Source organism: Catharus ustulatus, chromosome 2 (genome assembly GCF_009819885.2).
Source record: "Catharus ustulatus isolate bCatUst1 chromosome 2, bCatUst1.pri.v2, whole genome shotgun sequence".
Classification (NCBI taxonomy): domain Eukaryota; kingdom Metazoa; phylum Chordata; class Aves; order Passeriformes; family Turdidae; genus Catharus; species Catharus ustulatus.
This window is the reverse complement of record NC_046222.1, coordinates 74005722-74018057: the sequence shown is the minus strand read 5'-3', so window position 1 is coordinate 74018057 and position 12336 is coordinate 74005722.

Sequence of the window (12336 nt, the reverse complement as noted above, 5' to 3'; positions counted from 1 at the left end):
AATCAAGCAGGAAGAGATGGAGAAGAAGGAACTGTCTAATGCGCTTGAGTAAATGTACTATTGCCATTAACTGCTATATTTTATACCTTTGTGGAGTATGTGGTTTTGCAAAAGAGCAAACCTCTAAAATGTTAAAAACTCATTGCAGAGAAAATGTAGTGGCAGCTTTGATGCTTAATTTTTATGAATATGAACATTTTTATAGACTTCAGTCTCCCCACAAAACATTAGGCTAATGGACACTGGACAATTCTTCTTAAATAACTTTATGGTCAGTCATTCTTGCATGTTTGGGTCAATCTGGGTGATGCTCATAGTGAGCAAGAAGCAGCAGACAGTGTTTGCAACATGCATTCCTCTTCCTCATTGGTCCTGACACAGGTGCTCCCATTGAGAGCAGGTTTTATATGCTGAAAGCAGACAGGGAACTCGTGGTTTTAGGCTGCACACACGGCACACACAGAAGCACTTGCCCTTAGCAGTGCCATAATTTTGCACCTGTGTCTAAGCAGTTCATTTTGTTTCACTGTGAACAAGGCTAAACATGATGCCCAAACTGGGGGTATCTGATTTTGGTGCCCTTTTTTGGCTGGTGTCTGGTCAGACTCTTGGATTAGTTTCACGTAATGGCTCAGATTATCATGACACTCAAGCCAGTCATTGTATTTGTGTTCATTGTAAACTCAGGACATAATCAATTGCAAAAGAGTAGACTAGGCTCCAGCCTGCAAACACAAACTGTCTAGTTTTTATAAGGGTTCACATTTACCACAGCAGCAGTGATGCCACTTCCACAAACCCATCTGAATAAGATAGGAGTGACAGACTACAATCCTAGAGATCCAGTCTATAATTACTCTGTATTTATTTAGATATGTCAGCAATGGCATCTGCATCAGGGGCTAATTGCCCCTTCAGTTTTCTCCTAGTAATTGACTGCAAGCCCAGAAGTGCAGGCAGAAGGAAAAAAAAATAGAAACAGAGAGGGGGAAAAATCTACTGAAAGCTAAATATAAAACTTATCTCTGAAAGCTCTGGTATTGCTTAGATAAAAATGCAGCTATGAATAATTATTGCTGTCAAATTTATACTAATGAAAATAATGTCCACTACAAATGCACTCAACAATTGCAGACCATGGCTGAAGTCATACTGTAACCATGCTGCACTTTCCAATCTCAGCTGTAAGCTTTTCTTCCAAATTGAAGTAACTCCTCATTTATAGCTAGGTGATAATGTTTTAGGCAAACAACTGAACTCAAATGGCAGTGCTGAATTTATCACATATTATACTAAAGCTCAGAAACTCCTGACAGTACATAATTAAACACACGTTGACTTTCTTTTCTTTCTTTCTTTCTTTCTTTCTTTCTTTCTTTCTTTCTTTCTTTCTGGGACTGGTTAATCAGAACAATTAGAACTTTTCTATAAATTCTTCAATGGGTCAACAGAACGCAGAAATTAATGCCTCAGTAAGGGTATTTCGGGTTTTTTTACAAAATCCCCTTAAACTTATAAATATATATTTCTAATATATTAAATATATGAAATGTAGAGAGGTGAATTATTTGCAAGGAGTTGATCAATGAGTTGATCCATCAGTTCTTTACTGAGATTATATTACTGAAGGACAGAAATTTACTTCTGAGTTACAAGATGAAATTCAGATTCAGTGTGTTCCATGCTATTTCTGTATCAAATAGATATTGCACAGCTCAAAATCAAGTATAATGTAATATTAAAACAGCATAGGTGATTAATATTTGAGACTGGTTAATGCAGAAAAAGTTAGCTCTGCCTAAAGAGGATTATACTGTGAGACATTTGTTTTATTTTTATCAATTAGCTTAATCTTTGATTTGAATTCTACACCCTCTGGCATCACAAAGATGCTTGTTTCTTTTTTTTTTTTTTTTCTTTAAACAAAGGATTATTCTTTCTCAAAAGGGGATTGTCAAGTTCTTTTATTGTTTTATGTCACACAGGGGAAAAATGCTTTTGAGGCATTACCTCTGAATTTAGCAGGGACGAGAGTTTACTGCTATATAATCATTAGTCAATGCAGTAGCTGAAACCTTAAACAAAAGAAAACAAACTACAAACAGGCAAGCATCCCCTAAAGGCACATCAGAACACCAGAGAGAGGAAGCATGGATTTCAAACACGGCTGCCCAAGCATGTGCTAAATATTGCTGCTCCTGACTTTAAACAGCACACCAAGGAATACAACATCACCTTCTAGTCTTTGAAACAATACTAGGAAGCAAGAGAAAAAGAATTTAAAAGGTTTAGAAAATGTACTTTACTTCTACTCTTTTCTTTATTTTGAGGCTTCATGAAAATTATATCTCCAAGCCAGTAAAATCTTTCAGTATGAGGGAACCCCACCATAAAGCTATTAGAAAGATACGACTAGACCTCAAATGCCTTTTTTCATGATATGTGCTTCACCAAAACAAGCAAACTGCCTGATCCTTGTGAATTGTCTCCCACAATTACTGCTCACACTGTGGTTATGAGCCACAACAAAGCTTTAGAAATATTTTTACCATGGCTGTACAATTGCATGTACAAACAATTGCCAGGGCCACATTTGCTTTCGTGGATGATCACCAGCCTGAGGTAACTGTAAGTACTTGGAAGGAGCTAATTAGAGAACTGTATTTCATCCTGATATATGGCCAAATACTATACAAATAATACGTACAGTGAAAAGCATCTAATTTATGCTACTTGTGAAAAAGGAGGGCGATGCCTCTAACACAAATGAGAAACATTAAATACATTCTATTTTCTTAGTTTCTTTCTACTGGCATATTAACCATGAGTTCAGAATATATTGTTGGTGTTATTCAAGAGAGTGATTGCTTCATTAATCTAAGTATTTGTCAACTCAGAATAAATTGTAGGTCACTGATTTGAATGCAATCTACATCTGAAATGAACTGAGACTGTATCCAGCCACCTCTGCAGAATCATTTTGACAATTTAGGGTTTCAAGCAGGAGTCCAAATTACACCATCTGATGATTGTTCGATGATCTCTACATCTTGAGCTCCTCTATAAGGATGGGTGTCCAGCATGCATAAACTCACATCTGTAAGTAATTGACTGGAAAAAAATGGCTCTGTTGCAGTCCATCTCCCCAAGAGAGCTGCCTATCCATTGAAGGATGCTGGCATAGGGAGGGGTTCTTTGATATTGGTACTTTATACACTTTTGGAACCGAAGATCCCACAACTGCTGCTTCAGTTTGCAAGACTGAGCCTGACCATTCCATTGTCTGTAATGACAAGACAATTTGCAGGAGTCACTGGGAAAACAGGCAGGAGGGAGTTTATGGGAGTCAGATGTAGAGCAATAAACTGATTCCAAGCAAAATTATGAATTTAACATGTCAAGAAGGAAAAATTCCAGGTAAGAATGACAGTTTCAAAAAGAGTAGGTATCAGTCAGGTCTTTAGAAAGAGTTTTCCTGTGCTTGTTCCTCAGCTATTTTTGTGAAAAAAGGCAAATAGAAACTGGATGAGGTTTTTTTCAGGGACAAAGCTCCATGCGGCAAACGAAATATTTTGCCATATTCCTCAGATTGATTCTTTCTGACAAGAGCATGACCTTATGGAATGATCTCTAGACTCACTTTCAAATCTCATGACCACATAAAATCAACAGAAAGCAGCGGAAATTTCCCTCAGAGAGAGGTATTCTTCCCAGTGTCACAGCACTATGATTATATGGGAGCTGCGGTGCTGGGTCCTCTTTTCCGTCACTGATGCTGGAGCTTCCCCTCAAGCCAAACCTGCCCTCTACTTGCAACAGCTTCAAAGTTTCTGTAACAGGACATAGTTTCAGTGGGACAGCAGAGCAAAAGGTGAAGAAATGAGCATTTCTTTTTTCACATAAAGACGTGGGACTGACAGAAACCTCTCCACTAGACAATGAAAGAAAGGCTCCACCTAACTCACTTGGTGATTGACACTGCTCTCAGTACTAATAAAGAACAAATGCTTCCTTACATGGTCAGATTTTAATATAAGGCTTTGGCCTAGCCTAGCTGTTATTAAAAACATAATCCTTGAAAAATATACTTTTTAAAGGTATTTTGGAAATCTTATTTGCTGGAAATGCACTAAAAATGATACAAACCATATGCTATACTACAGCCTTGGAAAACAGACCTTCTCATTGGATAATGATGTGGGATGAGAGATATTTCATCTTTCATACATTTATTTGACAATGATGAATTTAATTCATTCTATCACATTGAATGATACATTTATATTCAGTATGTAGTTTAAAATTTCATAAATTATTAAAGTCTTTGCCGTTTTAATTATAATATGAAGAGAGCAGCTAGAACTTATTTGCAGAGAATAATGTTCAAGTCAATAAATTTGGTAAGTTCTCCTGACAACATATAAATGATGACTTTAGTTGCCTGACTACCTGTGGAAGAAAGCCTGATAACGAGTTCTTGTGTTTCTTTTCCAGCAGAGTGAAGCTGGAGTCTGATCACTTCCTAACTTCAACAACCTCCTTTCAGCAACTGGCAGCAAACAATTCATAGAGTTTTAAAAGTTGTTCTATACTCCTGCAGGAGTCAGGTCAGCCAGCTAAGCAGAGGACTGCAGACAGCTATCATCTACCATAAGCTATAATTTACCTTACCAGTGTAAAGAAGAAGATTCTTCACCCTGGGAGAATCAATAAGGGGTCTGAATACAGAAGGCAAGTAGCTTTTGACCTAGCTTTGCACTACGTAGGCAATAGTTTAGCTTTCTTCATGCCCACTCCTCATCTGTTTTAATCACAGAGACGACACCTAGTTAATCTCTTGCACTAAATGCCAAACCAAAAGCCTAATGAAAGATTTCATTGACTTATTTTGGCTTTGGATGAGACACACATGCATCAGCCACTACAAAGGGACTATCCAAGATACAATGGTGACATTAGTACCCCTCCAGAAGGAACTGAACCAGTACAGGTAGTGCACAAGTCAGGCATAAATCTGACTTGTCAGATTTGACACTCTGTTACTGTGTCTTCATGTACTTTGACTTAGGCATTGCAGAAGTATTGGAAGGAACTTTGGATAACTTTATGCAACTGAACATATTCTCCTCTGGTTCATATAGAAAAATTGAAGAGAAAAAGAGTTGAGTTGACCTTCACACAATTTTCTTCCTTACAATTTGGAGTACAGGAGAAACTAATTTGTTTTATTGATGGGGTTTTTTGGCCTAAGAAATTTGCACAAAATCATGACAAGCAGAGTATTTATTTTAGAAAGAGAAATATCCATAAACTCCTCAAATTTGAAAACTAAAAAAAAAGTGTTATTTTTTTCTCTTTATTAAAAACAAAACAAACCAAACTACCAAACAGCCAGCAAAATAACCCAACAAATAAAGCAAATTTAATCAAATTTTTTGAAAAAGAAAAGTGCCTTTCGGCTGAGGAGTCATATGCCAAAGTATAGCCCAAAGCGGGTTAAACCAAAGGAATCAGAAAGTCTTCTGGAAAAAGAGGGCATATAATGGGAATGACAACAGACCTTTAACTGTAGCAGTGCTGCTGGGTGCCGCTATAATGAACTGAAACCTACAATCTCCTAGGGTTAATAAGACACCTGTCTTGAAACTAGCAGTCATATTGGTTTTCCAAGCCTGCCACAATACTTAAAGTCTTGATGAAGTTCTTACTGTGCCAAAGGAACTTACTAACAAAGCCACTGAGTCAATTTAACCTAGTGAAACTGGACCCTGTAGACTGGGTTATCAGAGTTTTGTGTTGAGATAATTACAGCACTAAAGAGAGCATATGGGCTGTCAAGGCTGGCACATGGCCTGCGCCAGCTGTTACCTGGGTGCTTTGGAAAATCTACTGAACAGCATTTTGGACACAGAACAGCTATATGTAAGTTTTCCAAGATATCTAGTGGGAAATCCTCATAATAAATTTATTTTTTATATGGGGAAGGATTACACCCAATAACATGACTGCAAGAAGTACAACCTTAAACTTCAAAAGGAAACTACCAGAGGAAAACAATTTCACATGGTAGTGGAAGTGTACCAATAGCAAGCTTCACATTGCTATAGAAAGTAAACTATTTGAGAAATTAGCTTTTGTATAGCCCAGCTGAAAGCAATACTGAAATACTCCCACTTAGAAGCTTTTCTAGAAACATGCCTCTGAGTCAATGGGATTTATCCTATTATTCCTGGTATTACTGCTCCATGAAAAATGCCTTCCAAATGCAATGTCATAGCTAATCAATTGCTAACAATAGTTATTATTGATTGACTGTGATGGTCTTACAGGGCCTGCTTTATGAGGTAATATCAACCAAGGAAAAAGTTTCAGATAAGATGGGTCCAATGAGTTAGAGAGAAAATGTAAAGAGGAATCAAACAGAAATATGCCTAGGCAGAACACAACAAATGGAAAAACCAAAGATACCAAAATTTCATAACATGTGAGGACTGGAAATTATGATTATTGGATCCAAGAGGATTATAGTAAATTATATTAATTATTTAAATAAGTAGACTTAATTACCCAAACAGAACTTCCTAAAATACAAGATTATTCTAACTTTGCCTTTGCCTGAAAAACTTGCAATATCTATGATCTGAGAGAATGACTGATAGACATGGAGACTGACAAGTCATGAGGGAGTCAATGCTTAATTCCCAAAATCTCACCATATGCATCAGCATTTTGTGAGTAAAATCTGTTTGCTGTTACTATGGCTGGGATTAGTGGCACTGCACAGCTCTGAAAAATCCCTTCAAAATCCCAAATCTTAGTTTCTCAAACCAAATTAAACTTAGAAACTTGAGGAAATGAAGGTCCAGCTTCAGTTTCAAGTCACCTTAACGAGCAAAAACACAGATTCATTCCTCTGACATCATTACCTTCATGGATCTAATGCAAATATATCACTATTTGTTTCACATAATTCAATTTCATGTCTTCATGAATCTCTCGAGAAATTAATGGATGGAAAATTTAAGATTTACTATCTCTTTGAACATGTCATTTCATTAGGGACCTAGCGAACCCTTATTTCCTCCTTTTCTGACTCAATAATACAACTTAATTGCTTATGAAGAAGTGATTGTAATAAGTTGGTTCAATTAATAATTTTCTGCATGCTGAAATTCTAAACTTTGTTGTTCTGTATCAGCATTAGTTAGAAATGCATAGAAAAGTTGAAGTACTAACAATATTGGTACCATATTTTTTTCAAGGCAAAATCTGCCTTTTTATCTCTCTAAACCCCTGTTTGATTGAAAAGGAATGTATTTTGGAGTTGAAAAATTCAGTTATTAAATTTAAAATTTTTAACCCTGTCCTAAAATCATTAGGAAATCTGTTTGTATCTCCTCAAATTAAGTGCATTACTGCACTATATTTTGCAGGCTTTAGCAAACAACAAAAAAAATCCCCCAGAAGAATCTTAATTCTTATCTATGGAAAACATTAAACTGCTAAGTGCTAACAACTGGAATTAGTCCTTAAATCTCTAATGAGAATAATAAAACATGAGTGCAGTTTGTGCTGTAACTTGATAAGGTCTGAATTTACTTGCTGTTAGTAAAAGTTCCTGATCCAGCAGTATGGCGTTTTACTCCCTGAGGTACAGGAAACAATATCTGTCCTTTAGGAGCATCCTCTGTGGTAAGCACTTCTTATCAGGGCTATCAAAGGACTAAGATAGCAGTGTAATATCTAGTAACAGCAGCTTTATGAGCAGATCCATTACTGATTTAAATCAATCTAAAGCAGGTAGTTCTGATTAACCCTTTTGGAACAAAACTGACCTCCTCACAGAATTATTTCTTCTGAAAGTAATGCAAACTATTTCTGTGCTACCAGATGTGACATGCACTGAATCTAAGAAGTAGCAGCAGTAGAAGAGTGGACCAAACACCACAATGCTGTACACTACACCAGTTATTAAAAAAAAAATCTTGTATTAAAACCTTGTCACCCTGCAAAGATATAATACTTTGCAGTAGTAAAATTTCATATTCTTGAAAATTCTGATTTGAACTAAACTAGATTACTGTATGCAGAAGGAATTAATTTAACTGAGCCTGTCTAAAATCATCTTGCTGTCATTTTGTCTGAAAATCTATTTTTTTTATAAAAGGCAACATTTAAACATTGTTCACCACAATTTTGTGGCAAAACACTTACTGGAAGGCAGTCTTCAGATTCTATTTGCCTGTAAAAATATTTTCATTCTTTGCAATGGAAAATATAACTGTAACTTTTCTTAAATTTTCAGCAGTAAAATGAAAATGTTGCTATCAGTCAGCAGTTTAGCAAGTCACAGCTATTTTAATTTCTAGTGTTTTCACTTAATGTCAATGGAGATTCCCTCCGAAATTTTAATTAAAAATCCTTAAAAGCAATGTTCATATTTTTTCCTATGTCTTAAGTAGTGAGGGGGTTAAACACAGTATTTAAACATTCCAAATGCAGTTCGGCTAAATGATGATTCACTAATTTGGCCAGTAATTAGATAACAGAGGTCTCTACGCATTACTTTTTGATTAGTGTTTAGAAAGACAAAAAGCCCACTGCACTCAGTTAGACACAGCTGGGAAATGCCAACGCACTCCCGGCCGGGAGAGGCCCACCAGGCAAACACGGCACTTCCAGAGATTACCACAGCGCATAAAGAACGCACATTGCGTTTTATACCCTCTCACCGCTTGCTAACTTCAGCTCAAGCAATTGGGCGCACTGAATGGTCACCTTCACCACTACCCCGGGCCTGATCCTGCTCTTCCCAAAGTCAGTCTGAGCTAAATTATTGATCGCAGCAGCCGGTCCCTCGTGTCTTAGGAGTTAATGGGATCGAAGTGACATATAATCAGCATGCGTAATTTGAGGAGCTCGAACTTCTTGGATTCCCTAGTGACTTATTTTGGAGATATTGCCTTTATTTCTGAACTGTCCCTCTGAATAATAAAAGGAAAGAAAAAGAAATTTGGATTCTAGCAAACAAGCTGCTTGTTTCTCATCCCAATTTTCTTGGAGCTTGTTTAGAGCCTCACCTTGTAATCCTCCCATAACCCTTCCCCAGTGACATACTTTCCTACCCTTAGTCTAAATCTACTCCCTACCAGAAATGAAAAAAAAATATTGGCTAGGGTAAACACACACAAAAGTCAGTACTTCTGTTCCTGTCTGCATTACAAAGGTTTGCAGACCAAATGAAAAACCTTACACATATGAATTATTTTAATTAGTGTAATTTGGTATTCTCCACAAATGCAAAAGGTTACACTCTTACTGATTCTTTGATTTAAACAATTCCTATTAAACTGTGTAATTTTAGTTCAGTATGTGCTTTTGCAGTACTTTATGCAAACGTGAACTCTTTGTGATAACAAAATCAGCATGAATTTTGTATTAGAAATATATTGCAACATTAATAAAACAAAACAGTGTATTTTCTTATGATAATATAGTTTAAAGAAATAGGGTTTTTTTCAAGATTCATACCATACAGGTGACAAGCTATTTATTTACTCCTGCTTTTACTGTTACCTGTATATTTCTTATTAGATAATAAATTTGATCTTTCAAACTGTTTTGCTTGAGCACCAGAAAATACCCAAGTGCTAAAGGGAGAGATGGCACCTAAAATATGCTGCCGACGTTTTCTCTCCTGATAACACTGGAAGCTGTTCTGTAACTTGATCAATTTCTTGCAACTACAGAATATTTAAGGCTGGTATGGGAGAGAAATATCAAAACAGGCTGAGACATTTTCAGCTCTTCAAAAAGAGATTAAATTAAAAAGCTCTACCCACAGTACCTTACCCAAAAAAAACCTTAAAAAGGAGAAAAATCCTTTTTTTCTTCTATCTGATCCAGGAATAAAAATTATGCTCTTTATATCATATATTGCTTTAACATTTTCAAAATGAAAGCTAAAACCAGGCCCAGAGCAAAAGAACATAGTTTTAAGAATGCAAAATGATCTTCAATAGCCATTTTTAAAATAAAATATGAAATCTTGACGCAGACAGCAAAGAATTGTATTGAGGACAAAATCTTTCTCTTAGACATAAATTTAAAGAATCCACATCCCTGAACCTTAAAAAAACACAGGAATGTTGTTTTCTAATTGCCGTAGAATACATATGACAGTAGTATGAATGACTTTCAGGTGTCATTTTTAACTAAAGTTCCTCTGCATTTATTTCTTTAAAGACACTGCCATTTGGTAGGTCTGCAGACCTACAGGAACAGAAGAACAGTAGTATTTGTACAGGCTTTTTGTTCCAGGCTGCAAATGTAATCCTGCATTTCAAGGTTACCAAGAGGGAGGAAAGGCATTATCATTGTTTTTTCAGTCTGACTGTCCCATTTAGGTGATGTACATACTCTGAGCAAATTAATTGCTTTGAATTTTACTTATATTTATTAACTGAGATTAGGAAAGGCAGTAAAACACTATATCAAAGCATTATGGAGAAAACAACCAGAATCAATCTTTTTCGTTTGTCATAGACGCCACTTATTTAAATCTAAAATATGTTCTTTGCTGTCCTTGGTCTATTCTGGTAAATAATAGCTTGTGCCAAATATAGAGCTACAGAATCCTCTCTTCTTTTTGAACATAAAAACCCAGAAACAATAATAATAATAAAAAAAGACATATCAAACTCCTAATAATAGAGCAGCAACAACAAAAAGCCCCACCAAAACCCTGTAGTCTGTTACATCTCTGCTTCTTAGCTAGCTAGATTTTATTTCCATTTTCAAAAATCCTAGATGCATTATTTTTGCAGGGCTACTTACAGAATTTAATCACTATGCCCCATCATTCCAACATTTATCTGGGGGCAAACCCTGCAATAACAAGAAATTCAGAGGGGCCTCGTAAAGAGAAAAAGACAAAATTGCTAAGAAATACAGTGCATTATAACTTCCTAAATAAGGCAGCTGCACATCACATTTCTCATTCAGACATTTGTGCAAGAAATGCATTACCTGATTGAAATAATTTAGACTCAGAAATTAATTTAAAATAGACATGCTTGCATGTATCCAACACTGATTCAGTCTCCTCAGTTTTTGAAAGTTTGGTATCTGAAAAACTGCAACACCATCGCCTGCTCATTATTATTTTTTTAAACAAAGTAATACTGAATTTCCCACATAGGAAGGAAGATAAGTAACAATATAGAGCAGGCTCCAAGTTAAATCTGGTTCAGACAGCGTAATAATGATGTCATTAAGGCTCCGAGCTGAATGGGAATCAGACAGTACCATAGTACAGCTGCAGACATAAATCTGAAAGAACTTTTTTGGCTACATTCTCAGACTTACCTTGAAAGATATTTAGGAGCTCCAGCAATGTGAGTTGAAAGAAATGTTCTCAAAGGGAGGTTTGCAGACTGAAGAACCTGTGTAGGCCTTATAGGCACCTTCTTCTGTGGCACAGGAAGGAACATTTTGTTAAATGAATAAACTAAGAGAAATAATTTCAGAAGAAGTGCAAACCAGAAAACAAATAAACCTTAATACTACCACAAATAAATGAGACTAAGGCAATTGTGGGACTGCTCAAAGCCTTTTTGCCTTGCTGAATGAAAGCAATCCCTAAGACTGAATGGGTAATGAGATCCTGGCTCCTGAGATTTTAGCTTTCTTAATCATGTTCATAATTAATTCAAGAACATTGATAATTTCATTACATTCTTTTTGTCTTATCAATAAATGATGTGCCTGCACTTTTGGTCCTGTGTACAGGGAGAAAGGAGATGCTTTGGGTAATATTGCACCAGGAATTGCATATGTATATATGTATATATACATGCATATATATATATATAATCCATATGACCCAAAATAGGGATGTGGTAGTTAATATCCATTACCAGGCCTCTATTATCAGAATACGATGGCAAGCAGTTACAAATAATTAATAAGGTTTTTATGCAGAAATGAAAAACCCTTTAAAGAAAAATATGCTGCAAATAGAATTCCTGTCTGAAAGATACATACCTTGGAAAAAAAAAAAACATTTTCAGACATACTTAGGAATGGATTTCACAGAAACCCAAACTATAAATATATATTTTTAAGCATCTCTAAGTATCTTGTTTTTAAAAGAATATCTTTTGAAGAAAAACCCAACTTCAGCTCCTTTTCCTATTTGGAGAGATGTGCCCTTCTGTTTGTCCTTCCAAACACATTTCCAGTATATCAGCTTACATCTGACACCAAGCTATACTCACCCTCTCAGTTGAAACTGTCTGGGGCTTTTTACATTGTGGCTATTTTGGTTGGGGTGTT